This window comes from Lemur catta, chromosome 2 (assembly GCF_020740605.2).
Source record: "Lemur catta isolate mLemCat1 chromosome 2, mLemCat1.pri, whole genome shotgun sequence".
NCBI classification, from domain to species: domain Eukaryota; kingdom Metazoa; phylum Chordata; class Mammalia; order Primates; family Lemuridae; genus Lemur; species Lemur catta.
Window position 1 is genome coordinate 87619960 of NC_059129.1, and position 16441 is coordinate 87636400.

Below are 16441 nucleotides of genomic sequence, written 5' to 3' on the forward strand. Positions count from 1 at the left end.
TCCTTGCTCAGGTCATGAGAGATCATGATTTGCAACACAACAGATGGAGATATATATATGACACCAAAGAACACAATTTTATATATGTGTGTGTATATATATAGTTACAAACTGCAATGGAAATTGAGTTATTTTGTGCATAGGCAAAAAGTGCCTGTGTGAATAGAATAGGAATCAACATCTGCTTTTTCTCTGAGTGGCTGCTTAGCAAGCCTTGTATTCCTTTTTTAACCTAAAGGCTTGTAAACTGTGCTGCAATTTATTTTGATGATCAGAAGCTTATTGATTCTCAGTTTGATTTTATGGACAGTTCAGTATTTTCTGACTGTTTTTTCACTATTAAGGAATTTTTTTCTTTTTACTGTTTTGATAAACCAATATTTAGCTTTCAGTCATAAAATGAACTTACTGCTATGCATCTTAATTATTGAAATTTCTGAAGGAAACTAACTTTGTTGTTATTACTTTAAAATTTTCTAATCCATATCCTGCTTTGCATTTAAATTAAAACAATTTTGTAATGTGATTTTTGTGATGTGAAGTTTTTAATACAAATAACACATTAGATATTTATTCACTCATATTGAGGTGAGATTGTTTCCTTGCAATTTTTAAACGGTAGCTCTATTTCTAAGAACTACTATATGTAAAAACATTTATCTCTATACACCAGAGCTAAGCAAAAAGCCTGGTATATACTACTCATAAATATAATTTCATAGCGGCTTTTCCTCATGTTTTCAGCCTGTCCACCACCTTTCTATCTTCTTTCCAAAGTTAAGGCAACTTCTGCAGTATGGTCCTGTTTGTGGACTCTGGGTGGAGATTTTTCCAAGTTCTTGGTGACTGATTGTCAAGAAAAGAATTTCAGGGTACACTGCCTAAGCCAAGCAAGCAACAGGTTTTTTTTGTTGAAAGCAAAAGTACACTCTCAGAAGGGAGAGGGGGTGCACTGGTAGGAAGTGGTTTTTGGTTTTGTGAAGTCTTACTTATTGATGGGAGGAATACTCAAGGGTAAGGGGTTGGATTTTACTAAGAATTTAGGTAGTAATTTCTAGAATTGCGTTCCCTCCCATTTCCATACTTCATAAGATTGTCTTGGAACTGTTATGGCGATTTCAAGGGTGGAGGAATTTTAAAGCCTCAGTGTAAATGATATTGTGATTAGCCCAAGTTCATACAGGGCAACAGAGATAGCTGCCCAGCCAGCTGAAGCCAGTTCTTGCCTGTAGTTATCAGCCCCTCTAGTTAGCCTCTGCCTGAGGGTTGTTTACTTTAACACCTGCAGCCAATCTAGAGGCCCCTGCATCTGTTCTCAACCCTCTTAGTTCCACTTGCTCAAGTAAACACCAGACAGCTGCTTCACCAATCTTCTTTGCTGCTGGGAAGACATGTGACCCAGGCTTCACCAATCGGGTGTATCCATGCAACTTTTTTTTTTTTTTTTTTGAGACGGACTCTCACTCTCCTGCTGGAGATAGAGTGCAGTGGTGTCATGATAGCTCACTGCAGCCTCAACCTCAAACTCTTAAGCTCAAGTCATCCTCCTGCCTCAGCCTCCTGATCCATGCAACACTTCTGCTGGGCAGTGAAGTTTGTGGTCGGGTGAGTGTCACAGTGCAGCTGCACTGAATGGGGTCATAAGGTCCCAAGTATCTTTTGTGTTTGAGTGGACTGTAGGGTTGTTGCCAACAGTGGGGAGAGAAAAACACACTATAGAATCCTAAATCAGGGATTTTGCCATCTGGCAACACCCATCCATGCTCTCTGGCTCTCGTAAGATTCTGTGAGCTAATGTCCTTTTACAGACTCTTTTTCTGCTTAAGCTAGCCAGAGAAGATCCCATTGTTTGTAATAGAGAACTCTGACAAAATGTTGAATAAATGAATCCCATCAAGTCAATTTTTCTGTTCCCTTCCCCAAAAAGCCCAAACTGTTTCAGACATTTTCATGTTTAAAGAAGTAACTAGACTTTACTCCAGACCACCAACATTTAGAGAACCAAATTAAAAGTAATGATTGTAAGAGCTTAGTAACTGTATAGTAAGAATAGTTAAAACACCAAACTCCCAGATTGGTGTGAATTGTTAATAATATGCATCTTTCAGCCACATTATCAATGGCAAAACCACTTTGGGGAAAGAATTAGGCTTGCTAATCCAAGGGCCAGTATTACTAATGATGTCTTTGCTAATGTGGCTTCAGCTTCACTAGTGCTTTCCTCTGGATGTGCATAAGATGTCCATGTTCTTGAAGCATGATGTGCAGAACCAAAAGCAATACACCAGGTGAAATTTGATGTTTACAATATGAAAGGAATCATTATCTCCTTTATTCTGGACACTATTTTTATCAATATGCTCAACATTTGTATTAGCTTTCTCATTACACTTAACTTTTGAAATATAATAATTGATTGTTACAGATAAAAAATTAAAATTATAGGAATAGTCTACCTTTAATACTCTCTGCCCCCACAAAAAAATGTCTGTGGATGAGGTACTAGTTTATGGAACCAGATCAAATTCAAAATTCTAGCTAATTACAATATTTTCTTGAGGTTCATTTTTATTACTTCTGAATCAAAGGGATAATAGAATTATTTACTCAAAAAAGGTAGAGTGGAATTTAAACACAATTAAAATCTTAAGCTTACCAAATGCTGTTGAATTCCCAGTTGGCTGGTAAAAATGGTGGTTCCTGGGCCTCGCTCCGAAAGCAAGGTCTAGGTGTTTTTATGCATACCGAAGTTTGAGATATTCTTTCCATGATGGAAAATGTTGCACTGATGTTCATTCACAACTAGGCTAAGTGTATTTTGCAAGACACAGTAGAATTTAAGCTCTAAAGTCTAACCTGCAATGTTGGTTCTAGACTTTTGATTCTATGGAAAAGCAGTAATAGTAGTTAGAAAAAATAATATAAGATTTTACTTGGGAATTTTCATCAATTGGTTGATGAAAAATTTAAAAAATATTGATCAGTATCTTAGAAAAATCAGTTTGATATTGATGGAAAGTTAGATAATATAAGCCTGATAGGTTCTGAGAAAATACAAAATCTCTGTATGTTGACGTGGCATAAAGAAATGATGTTTATGAGGGCTTGCCTATGCATTTTATTCATTTTCAGAATAGTGGCATCCACTTGCAATGACAGGAGGTCAATGGGGTTTTGGTGAGAGTTGTAATGACAACATATGTTAACTTGGTTTGTTGCATCATTAGTAAGTTCAAGGTTTTGCTGAATTTTTAATTGCATTGGATACTAATGTGAAGCTAATGTCCAGCGTTTTTAGGTGGTAGGGAAGATAATGGGAAATAAATGAAAATGATCTGAATTCAAAAAAGGTTTATAAAGCTACACGAGTAACACATGGCTGCATTAGTAAGAAGCCTGAAATTTATTTGAGGCACAGAGGGACCCTGTGTGCACTTCTCCCCCTCTGAGGGGTTTAGTCATTTGGCTTGAAAGGCTTGTCATTTCAAGATTGAGACAGATTTAAAGTTTCTCAAAGCATGACCTTTTTTTTATTCTTGATCAACTCAGGCTAAAATTGAAAGCATAAAGAAAGACTTGAGAACAATTTCAAAGCTTTTACTTAAAAATACCTTTTTAAACTGCCATGCAGAACATTCTGCTAACGTTATTTTCACTTTCGTGTTCTCAGTAAAGTTTAGGGAATTTGAAATCTCCCTAGCTTGGGATGTGGTTCATATAAGTGCTCGTTCACATTAGCAGCACATTGAAACTATCACTAATGGATACTTTAATTTAAAAATTAAATTAACTTTTCACATCTTTTTAAAATAAAATTTGAATAGGGTAATATGTCTGCAAAATTAATATACTATTAGTTTAACTTTCTCTAATGGACGAATGCAATTTATGACCAAAGAGGCATTTAGCTATCTGGTTTTTATTTGCCTTAAATCTATATAAGCTTGAAATACAGTCTTCTTGACAAATGAGGTTACTAGAAACTAAATGGGAATTCTTATTTGCCACCACAGTGGTGACATGAAGAATCACAGCCTTTAGCTCAGGGCTACTAAGCTCTTAATAATGAGAGAAAGGTGTTCCATCTTCACCTACGGTACACCCACAATTACAATGAACAAAAATAGCTGCCAAGGCTTCTCCAAAAAATATTCATGACAGTGAGAAAAATATTGATTTTAAATGCCAAGAAATGAAATATCTTCTAAAGTGTTCATTTCAATCCAGCTATTATTTTCCAAAAGAAACTGAATGGACTATAAAGTGTTTCAGACCACTATTTCATGTTTAACACTTTTTTTTTTTTCAAGAAAGAGTGCAAAGCAAGAACTTGTAATCAATCTCTCTCCTCTCTCTTTTTCTCTCTTTCTATGTCTCTCTTCTCCATTTTCTCTGTCTTATATGTGTGCACACTTTCCCTCTTTCTCTCTTGCTCTCTCACTCCCTTAAAAAGAAAGCCTCATAATGTGTAGCAGAAAAACAAGCTTTATGAGAACAAAAATGGGTTTAACTATCTTTTCTTATTTCAAACAGAATATTACAAGCTAAATAATCTCTGAAAAGTAAAAAATATATACAGAAGAAATGTTACCTTTGATGAGAGCATCATGTTATTTCTCAGCCCTCATATTTTCGTGGGTTTCTCTTTCATATGGCATTAAATGATATTATTATTTGAGTTCTATGATGCTAATAATCTGCCTTTACACACAGTTGGGTTTAATTATTTTCCACAGCTTCTTATATAAATTGTGCAATTACTATGACATGAATGCTAGCAAATTACCATCTTTTTGCAATTCGTATCTTTGATTTAAATGGATCCTTACTTAACGGTAAGAAAGAAATTGAGTCATTGAAAGATTGTGTTGGGTCCCTCTTGTGTATTACTTCAAATTTTCTTATCCCCAGCATCAGCCATTGCAGTGGTGATTACTTATGTAGAGGCTTCTACCAGATTCTAACCTGTGCAACCTGAGAGGACATCACTGTAGGCTTGTGTAGTCGGACTTCTTGCTTCCTGTCCTAGGGATTCTTTGAAGCTACGTCATAGGACATGATGGAAAACAAACAAACAAACAAAAAACCTAGCACTGACCCAGATGCAACTTGAAAGTATGAGGTACTGATGTCCCTGTTCTTCAGAAGACCCAGGTAAGAGTACACACCAGTGGCCTATAGCAGTGGCAATGCAGAAATGTATTCTTGATTGGCTTTCTCCTTCTGTTTCATATCCCCTTCGCTCCCGTTGTCCTGGAGACTGGTATCATATTATGAAATACCTTTGCACAAGCCTCTTAAAGTCTCTGCTCTTGAGGTATCCTAGGGGAAGATAAACTGATTCTATTGCTTTTTAGCATTGAAAGCTGTGTATAGATAATCAATTATTGAGGCATCAATACATTCCAGAATTTACTATAACAAATAATTAACACTGAGGTGGAGATTTTCTTTTTCTTTTTTTTTTGAGACAGAGTCTCACTCTGTTGCCTGGGGCAAGTGCTGTGGCGTCAGCGTAGCTCACAGCAACCTCAAACTCTTGGGCTCAAGGGATCCTACTGCCTCAGCCTCCCAAGTAGCTGGGACTACAGGCTGGAGCCACCATGCCCGGCTAATTTTTTTTTTGTTTGTTTCTAGTTTTAGTTGTCTGGCTAATGTTTTTTTCCTATTTTTAGTAGAGATGGGTCTTGCTCTTGCTCAGGCTGGTCTCAAATTCCTCAGCTCAAGCAATCCACCCACCTCAGCCTCCCAGAGTGCTAGGATTACAGGTGTGAACCACTGCACCTGGCTGAGGTGGAGATTTTGATGACCAATTTCTTATTCTTAGTTCCCTCCATCAATGTCTACGTGAATTGGGAAAGAACTGATAGACCAAAACCCTCTGCCATGGCAGATCTAGGTAAAGTTCTGGAAGGCAGAGCACCCCAGATAAGCTATTTTCTCTGTTCTGAACTCTGGAAATTGCAATCAGGACTTATTTTATCATTTTACCATTATTTCTATCATGACTATAGACTTAGATTAATTTTTTCCAAAATTTTCAGTAGTGGAAATAATTCATGGCTGGCACATAATGTCTACAAAAAGACTAAATGATAACTCTAAAGGATATAATATGACACATCAAAATTATAAAATACCTTAAAATTGAATATTTGAATGGCAAATGAGCTTTTAAAAGACTAGAAAATACATTTGATAATTTAGTTTCTTTTTACATCTATAAATCCCATACTGAAGTTTCCATTCTATTATTGTCCTTGAATAATATCTATGAATTTAGTTTGAAGTATTTTTTCTTAAATAGACTTATTTTTAAAATATTTACCATTATGTATGAAAGTATCTAAAACCAAATAAAACAAAAGCATAGAGTAAAAACACTTCAGATAGCATACAAAATGGAAGTCTAATTTCAAAAGATTGTATTTACAAGTGAAATTTTTAGGCTAAACCATGTTACTCTTTACAATTAGAAAGTCATTGTGGAATTTTATTGAGGAAATGAATCAATTATTTTATTGATTGGACTTCCATGTAGGTCATGTTAAGAGATATAGTCCAACAATTTTGCCCCAATAATATATCTAATTGACTAAATAAAAATGTTGAAATATTATATCATTGTAGATGTTATCAGAGTAAGATTTAACATTCAAGGTGTACTAAAATCCTAATTTGTTACAAGTAGGATATAATTTAAAGGCAATATAGACTCTTTCCTCCCCAAAACACTTTTCTTACTTAATTCTACTTGCCTTGGAGAATTGAGGTCAGAAGTAAAATTACACAGATGAAGAATTAAGTATTGTGCATAGCACATACTAGGTTTTGTATAAATAATAATTATAATTACTATGGCCATCACCCTTTCTATACCTCTGAACAAAATAGCTAGAGGGGATGTAATTTCCATAATGGATGCCCTGGCTTTAACAGGAGAAGATGAACTGGAATCTTTTTATTTTGTGTCCCCTAATAACTCAGTTGAGTAGAATGCCATGTAATGAGAATGTCTCATTTTTTAATGTGCTGCGAACTTGTGCCTACAACATTGGTGACAAGGTTCAATACCTCTGGAAAACAGGCCTAGCAGAGCTGCGGGGGCTCCCTGAAGTGTGAAACTCTGAGCTGTGGGTCGTGTTTTCATTAAGAAAACTTCACTTTCCTGCTGCTTTTCTTTCTAAGCGCCACCCTGAAAAGCACAGGCCTCTTTAGTAAAATTAAGAAAAAACAGAGTGATCTCTCTTTGGGCAGTAATCGTGTGAAATAGATTAAGAAATATACTTGCTGATGCCAGCAGGCAGCAAGTAAACACAGACGAATGTTCACAGACTCAAATCACAGGACAAAGGCAGTGTGCAATATGATTTGTCATTATTTATCTTCACCCGGAAAGGTGTATGCATGTGTATGTGTGTGTTATGCGAAGGGAGGCACAGAAATCTTACCCTAGAGAAAGCAGGAAAATAACTAAAAGGAATATAAGGGAAAATGATAGTTTAAAAAAATAGGTTTGCTTTTTCCAAAGTCATAAAAATATTTCTACTGAAAATACATAGCAAAAATGTTATGACCAAGCTACTATTCCAGAACTGATCTTGATAAATCTTGACAATGGTCTTGAATATGCCTCACGATAACTTTAAACACAGTTGTAGCTAGTTAATTGTTCGTATTCTCTTCTTACATCATTACAAGTAGATTTTTCTTGTGGGAAAGAATTTGTCCCAGGCTTAGGCAAAGTAAGGTTAAACTAGCCCAGAGAGCAGTGTGGCTTTTTCCTAAATTTACCTCAATTTTTTTATTTTTATACGTTGATTATGGAGGGAAGAGAACAGAAACGAAACACTCCAAATGTGATGAGTTGCGAAATTTTGTTTGCAGCATACAAAGCTCCCTCCCTGTGCTGACTACAGTAAAATTGAAGCAGGTTGAGGATGCTATTCCTGGAATGGTATGTGTCTGAGCAGAAACTTCTGGCCAGTACAGGTCACCAGTATCCTAGATTCAATTATTCAATCCAGTATTTATTAAAAGTTAACTGGGGGGGGCATCAAATCACCTTGACTATCCCTGAGTAGGCATAGATTTTTCACTTTGGGAAAATAAATTCAAATGTATTAAGAAACAGAAAGAACATCAGAGTTAGAATGAAGACTATTTTTTAATGAGAATGTGATCGCAGACACAGAAGAGGTAAATCATCCAGTGAGGGAACAAAATAATTTTGTTGGTGAATGCCTGTGTATCAGAAAGTAGAAGAAAAGTGCATGGGTGAATGAACCTCATGATCAAGGTTTGGGGGACCACATATAGACCTGTAGGAGTTACAGGAACTGCAAGATTTTCAGAAGAATTATGGCTCCCAATCAGGAGAACATTCCCATGGACTTTTTTACTGATATCTAGGTAGCACCATAATGGAGAGGGAGTGGCCTCTAGAAATTTACAGGGCTGTGTGAAAAGATTCCACACGAACCAACTGACAGGATGCATTGGACCATGCTGTGGAGAATCCAAGCCTGAGAGTAGTGACATTGGCCATCAGCAGAGTGAGGAGACCCTGCAATCTGAGGGACCAGGAGAATATAGGACATGGCAACAGGCTCTGTAACAGTAGCCTCTCTGGAAAACCTAGAACATGATTCTAATGGCAGGTGTACTTCTTTCCAAAGGACATTTTGGAAATTTATGAAGGCATTTTTAGTTGTCACAGGTTTGAAGGAAAGACGGCCATTTAGGAGGAGTCACTCTGGATTGCTAGCTATCAGCTATCCAATGTTGAACAGGAAAAACAGTATGTTGAAAATTTGTTGCAAGATTTTGAAATATCATATCAGACATTTTGGGGATTAGAATCACCTATTTTAATATGCTGAATCTAGAACATAACATTTTTGTACATATAAACACAAAGTTTATTTTCACATGATCATAATGTATACTGAAGTTATCTGCAATGTAAGTGTCGTGTAATTCTATGGAAGATCACACTTTATTTTCTTCAGAACTTTAAAAAAGAATTGTTTATCATATAACAGAAAATCACATTACCAACACTCTTGTCATAATAGAATTTGAGTAGCCAATAAAACACGTCTGAATCAGTAGGCTTTTGTAGCTCTGTCATTTAAGGCATTTCTAATGGATGCAAACGTATAATCACTTCATTTTGTATTGTAGTGCGGTTCTCAAGCATTTACATATGAACTATACATTACTTTATGATAAATTACATCCCCCTTATTTCTCTTTTATATGTCATTATATTGATTCTTTGAAATTGTATGTACTGGTAGATTTTATTATCTATGAATTTCATTTCAGAATAGTAGAGAGGATGTCAAATATTTGTAATAAAAGGGAAAGAAGGCCTGATAAGGCTGAGAATTCTCTCCCAGTTTCTCTATTATTAGAAAACACTCTTTGGGAGATACTGAAAAATAAAAGGACACTTTGAAACTTCAGTTTCCTATTCTTTTTCTATTGCTAATCTAGTGTAATGTCCATGACGAGTGACTTCACAATGTTTTTCAAACTGTGGAGTTTCTGGTAGTTTTATTAATGAAAATGTCATTACCTTTATTTTGGGCAATTCATCAGGATGTGCCTTTTAGTTACACAAAAGAGAGGCAAACACAACACAATTTTTTGAAAGGAAAATGCACAGATACCTTATATAGAGAGTATACACCTTACATGTAGAGTGTGCAGGTTCAGTGTATTATTTACTAATGCAAATTAGAGATATAACAAGCTGGGACTAATAAAAATTGGAAGTATAACTATCTAGTATAACTTTGAAGATGAGAAACAAATTATTTTCCCAAACCCAATGATTATTTATTCCATATCTGTAGTTCCTAGACATGGAATTAGTAATGATGGACTCACCCAGACTATAGGAAATATACAGCAGTCTATTGTCCCTGCCCTCCTGGGTCTTGGGACACACACCGTATTTTACTTTACAATTTTAGAGAAGGGGGCTTTAGGTCATATTAAGTTCATCATTAAAACAGATGAGACTAAATGTTCCCAAAATAGAGAAATGAGGCATATTCATTAGATAACATGTACTTTTGGTCATTTAATTAAAAAGTTATTCTTTGAGTAGTTATGCCAGTTTACATCTTCTGGAGATTTTTTTGTTTGTTTATTTTTTAGCATTTTTATTGGTTTGTTTACTTTCTACAGACTCAATTTAGGACTGTAGGATATTCATAACAGTGTAATTTAGAGTCTGGATCTTGGTTTTCTGATACATTTCCTATATGTTCTGAACAGGCATGAATGGGTACAGAAAAGCCCTATTTAGATTAATCAAACCAGTTAATTTTTTTCTACTCACTGACAAGCTAAACTGTAGCTGAAGGAAGGAATGAATACAGATGACTCTGAGAGGATGGGATGGGACGAGCTGGACTAGTGTAGAATTAGAACAGGGTGCTAAGACGTGATTTTTGGGATCCATAGTCACAGCCGATTTGTTATGCCAGGAAGCTGAAAAGTTTTTACTGAGTCTCACTGAAGGCAGGAGGTTGGATTAGGCAACTTTTTTTTTATCCTTTGAGCCCAGCCTGATATGAAAACAAAACATAACACAAAATTCTACCCCCACACATTTTTATTTTTTTACTTTTTGTTCCACATATATTTTTCCATATGCTGATTCCACTCCCACGTTTTCACTTGAGAGCCAAGAATTTTAATGATGGAAGTCATTAGAAATAAAACAGAGGAAAAGGTTACATACAGAATTGAAAATAATTTCTGCAGAAGTCACCTATAAATATTTGCTGCCTGACTTAGACTTCTTGTTTTTTAAGTTAGGAACAGTGCCTGTCCTTTGTTTACATAGATGGCACTCATTTAGTGTGAGCATAGATACAGTTTAATCATTATCCAGGCTGAGAGAGCTTCTGATAATTGTCCACAAAACAAAGAAGCAAAACCACAAAAGACCTAACAGAAATCTCTGGAGACTAAAAGGAGACATGAAGTACTTGAGTAACAGGCCAATGAAGTACATATGTTAGAATCAGTAAGCCCCATATCCTTGTTTTCAGACATACCGGCTGCACAATACATAGTTGTGTTTCTTTTAATGTTGAATTAATATGACTTAAACCTCTTTCTCTAGAATTGTGGAAATAAAAGGTCTATATCCTGAATACTTTTTAACAAATTTATTGAGATATAATTTACATACCATATAATTCATCCATGTAAGGTGTATAGTTCAATTTTTAGTATATAACATTATTAATTTAAAATTAAGTTATTAAATTAAAAAATTAAAATTATAATGTAATTCGGCACTTTAACCATCTTAAGTGTACAATCCAGTGACATTTATTATATTCACAATATTGTATAACCATCACCACTATTTTCAAAATATTTCAGCATTCCAAACAGAACATTTTAAAAGAGAATTTGCCATTCTTGATTCAAAAAAGTAAGCTACAGCCTAAGAAAATTATTCTTCCCAAACAAGAAGGACATATTTTAAAGCCTTTCCCATGTAGAAGAGTAGCTTTAACAGGGAAAAGAAAGGAGGAGTTCGCTGTGACCATTAGGAGTCCATAATGGAATGTCTGCACACCTCTATCCGTGTGACTGCACAGCTGCCTGCCCTTCCAGATCCAGCACAAGCATGTTCGTATCCACAAGGGCACATGGTTATAAACTCTAGTGAACACATGCTTCTACAACATGCTGAGCTTGCCTCACAGATATAAACCAAACACGCACACAGAGGTATATTGAGAATAGACAACTAAACTCTTATCTGTAATGAATAGGTAAGTGAAGAAGGAGTATGCCAACTTGAAAGAAGAATGCTTGGAACCTAGAGGTTTCGTATATTTGATGGTTTTTAAACATGTACACAGGCTTTTTTTTGGCATTCCTCCCCTTCGGAAGTAGAATTCTATTCTCTTCTCTTTAAATATGGGGGGGGGGGGCTTTACAAACTTCCTTCTAAAGAGTAAAATGCAGGGAAAATGAAATTGCTGACTTTTGAGACTGTGTTAGGAAAGGTCATGAGGCTTTTGCTGGGCTTCTGGCTTGTACTGGGAACCCGGCCTCCATGCTGTGAAGAAGCCCAGTCCACATGCAGAGACCATGCCTGAGTGTTCTGGCTGGAGACTCCTACTGAGGTCCTAGCTGACAGCCAGCACACGTCAGCAGACATGTGAATGAGGAAGATACCAAAATGACTCCAGCCCCACAATCTGACTGACACTTCATGAGAAGCACTGAGCAACAACCAACTAACTGAGCCTGGTCAACTCCCAGAGCCATGAGAGATGATAATAAGAAATGGTCATCACTTTTTCCACTATTAAATTTGGGATAAGCCACTATGCTGTCGTGGGTAACCAGAACAGTAAGTGAAAGTGATTAAAATAGGGTACTTAAATGAGTCATGCGAGGAATGAACAGCAAAGGCTAGGAATAAGGCTAAGTTCTCCATGCTTTCCTTGAAATAGAAAGAAGAAGAAAAAGTTTTTAGTTTACTGGTTATTTATTAATATCTTGGATTTTTTTTCTGTTGGTGTGATTAACAAGGATTTCAAATGAAAATGGATTTTAAAGTCTTTATAAGGAGAGGAGACCATGAAGATTTTTATAATTCAACCTAGATTTGGGGTTTTTCTATTTCTCATCTGTTGAGTAGGGCATATTCCTTGCTGTAGAGTAAGATTCTTGTTTGGCATTTTAATTAACAAACACACCTCATAAACACATGACTTGTGTCATAACTAAACTTAATTATTTTTGTTAATTCCTTAAACAACATTTATTAGCATATAATAAGTGCCAGGTATTCTGCTAGTGATATTATAGCTAATAAGATATAATCTTTACACTCAAGGAATTTATAAGCAAATCTTATGGGAAATTCAAAGAAGTAAACCAGCCATTATGATACTGTATGACAAATCCTACATACGGATAACTACAAGATCTATGATACCACATAGCGACATCTCATCAGTACTTGAGAAAAGATTGGGGAGATGTCAGGGAAAGATTCTTAGAGGAAGTTATGGCTAAATTTACACCTAAGGGAAAGAAACTAAGAGTTCACCCAGTGAAACTCTAGAGGAGGAAGGCCAATAGTCTGGCAGGGGCCACAGAATGTGCAGAGACCTGGAAGCAAAAATACCTATAACAAATTTGGGGAACTGCAAGTGTCTCATTATGGCTGGAGTGGAGATCACAAGGCAAAGGGGCAACAAGATAGAATAACAGGGAACGTCTCTGGCATGTTAATAATTCTGAACTTCATCCTGAGGACTTGAGGAAGCCACTGAATGCTTTTATGTAAGAGAGAGGCAGGATCAGAGTTGACTATGATGTGGAAAATGTATTTGAAAGAGCCAAGGCTAGATTCCTGCAGGCCAATCAGAACACTATTGCAGCAATTCAGGCAAGAGAAGACAGAGACCGTAGTTTGGTAGTTGGGTAGGAAGAATCACCCAATGAGGAGGGAACAGATCCATTGTCCACTCCAGCCCAGGGACCCTCAACTCTGCATGAAAACCTTTTGGACATGCCCAAAACAGATTGCAAGTTGGTAATCTCATTTCAGGAGGGACAGATCCTGGGTGTGTATTTCAGAATGCCAAAGCCTATCCAGAAAGTGATACCCATGTGGTATTCTGGATTGAATGCCATATGTTTTGTAAAAGCAGACAGGTGCTTTGATAAGTTAGCAACAGATTTCAACCACAAAAATTCTCTTTTAATGAGAAATCTGTGCCACACCAGTAACTTATATGAAAACAAAGATTGGTGTGTATGTATCTGTGTGTCAAATGAATATTCATGTCTTGTGAGTCACTTTAACATTTTCCCAGTCTGATCTTGAATGCAGGGGTCAGAGCATCACTCATTAAAAAAATGATAACCCTTTCCATATGAGCTTACATGGTATAACAAATTGGAATTTGTTCAGCCCCTTTTGAGAACAATTCCTCAAATGAGGACAGTGTATCAGGTGTTAACAGTCAGTGTGATTTGAATGAAATCTACACCTAGGTATACAGTAACTTATTTTTAAGCATTATGTGTAAGTATGTGCATGTGTATGTGCTGTATATGCATTAAATAATTATATTGAAGATACATATGTATATCTGTAGATGCATAAATATGAGGAATGAGTAAACTGAGCCACTTAAGAAAAGAATCTGCTTCTAATGCATTCCATTTAAATTCAATGAGAAATTAAAGTAATTCTTTGCCAACAGAGTGGCTGAACAACTACTTTCTCCTGCTCCCAGCAGAACAAATTAACATTACTGTGGGGAAAGGAAAGAAGAAGTGGTTTGCTCAATGCATACAATAAATAACCATAGTAGCTGTAGCTATTGTCATTGAGCCAAAATGCTTTAATTTAAATCATTTATACTAATTACTGAAATTGCAAGGGGATCGTTAAGAATAAGCATTTATAGAAATTCAAAAGAGACATTTAGTGTTGCTATATATTTTATATTTGTATTTTTTATTTCACTTTTTAAAAAATGCTGTTGTGAAGAGATTAATCTAGGATTTAAAAATACAGGTCAGGATGATGACAAACAGGTGAACTTTCTGTCAGAGTTGGGGGTAAATATTCATTATAACTGGAGAGTTGAAACCTACTATTTTGCAGGTTATTTAGTATGTTTTAATCTTTTAGGTCCAAGATACTTACTACATTAGTCCAACCTGAAAGGAAAGCAGGCAAGAAAAATATATGGATCATTTACTATGTGCCAGACACGTCACACTGGTCCATTCAGTCACCACATTTATACTGTGAGTTAGTTACAATTCATACCATTTTCAAAAGAGCCATTTTAGACTTTAAAAGTTTACACTCTCTGAGGTGTTCTGGCCAGTAAGTTCTGGAGGTGGGATTCAAAGTGGGATCTTCCCAGTTACATCTCACCGCCTCCGTGAGACTATCAGCTACTTCTTGGTGCTCACCTCCCCAGTCTCACTGAGTGGCCAAGGATGTCGTCTTTCTAGGGTGAGATAAAATTGTAAAGCAATATCCAAAGAACCAGAATCTGAATTTTGCAACCCCCAAATTACAGAGTTTTTGAACTGGAAGGGAACTTGAAGATCTCCTAGTCCAAAGGCCCTACTTTATCGAGAAAGCAAATGAAACCCGACAAAGAAAAACTGATTGACTCAATGTGATTCCCACTGTTCGTAGTGGTCTTAGACCTGGAATTCACATCTCTTGAGGCATACTAGAAATTCATTTACTGTGAGATAAATCATTATTAAAGAATACTTAATGGTCATAAAATCAAATGCACGTCTAAACCAAATATGTCCTGTTTTGCCATGTTTGGATTTTTAGTTTTACTTTTCTGAAAATTATGGTTTCTAAAGATTGAAATACTTCCACTTTAAGTTTCTTTTGCTGTATCTTTCTTTTGACTATAGTAGAAATATCTAAAGGCAAAACAAAACAATAACAATGACATTAAAATGCAAAAAATGTTAAAATACATAGGGCCAGTTTAAGATGAATTTATCCTGGCTTGGCTTAATGCAGTTTTTGCCAGGACTTTCCTTTTCTTTCATAGATCAACTAACTTATTTTACTCTATATACCCTTGTATCTACCACTCTTTCCTATCTGTCAAGGTCCTCTCAGCCATGTCCTAACTATTATTCTCAGGTTTTGGCCCTAAATACACATTCTTTAGTTTGAATTTCATATTCTCTTCAGTTTGAAGTAGAACCTGCATTTTATCAACTCAAAATATTTTCAACCTCTGTCCACAGAATTTCCATGAACTAGTATAATACATTAAATATACATGGAAACTAAGTGACTGACTCTTTCTGGTTTGCCCAGGAGCTTCCTAATATTAACACCGAAAGTCCATGTCTAGGAAAAATCTTCCATCTCAGGCAAAATGGGATTAAAATCAGTTTTCAATGATATATTCCATGTAGCTACTTTATTTGTTTTTTCAAACAACCCTATGGTTTAGTTAGAGTAGAAATTATCACCATAATTTTGCAAAATTGTTCATATCCTAGTTCTACAATTAGCTTCATGATCTTAGGAACCACCTAGAATTTTTGTGTTTTAGTTTTTTAGTTTATTTATTTTTCTGTTTTTTTTTAAAGCCACTTTTCAAAATGAGTGACCCATATGTGTCATTTGATTACTCACTTATTCAAACTCTAGTACCAAACTTCATAATTCCTACCCGATGGTCCACCCACCCCCCCAGCATTAGCACATCAGCATCATTGGCATTAAGCATGTGTAACCTCTGTTATGGCCGTCACAGAGGACTTCCTCTCCAACCAGTAGAATACCTATTGTAAGAGAAAGGAAGTCGGGATACCTAATTCATCTGCCTCTGCCATTTGCAAGCTTTATAGCCTGTGCCCTTCGTTATTTCATCTG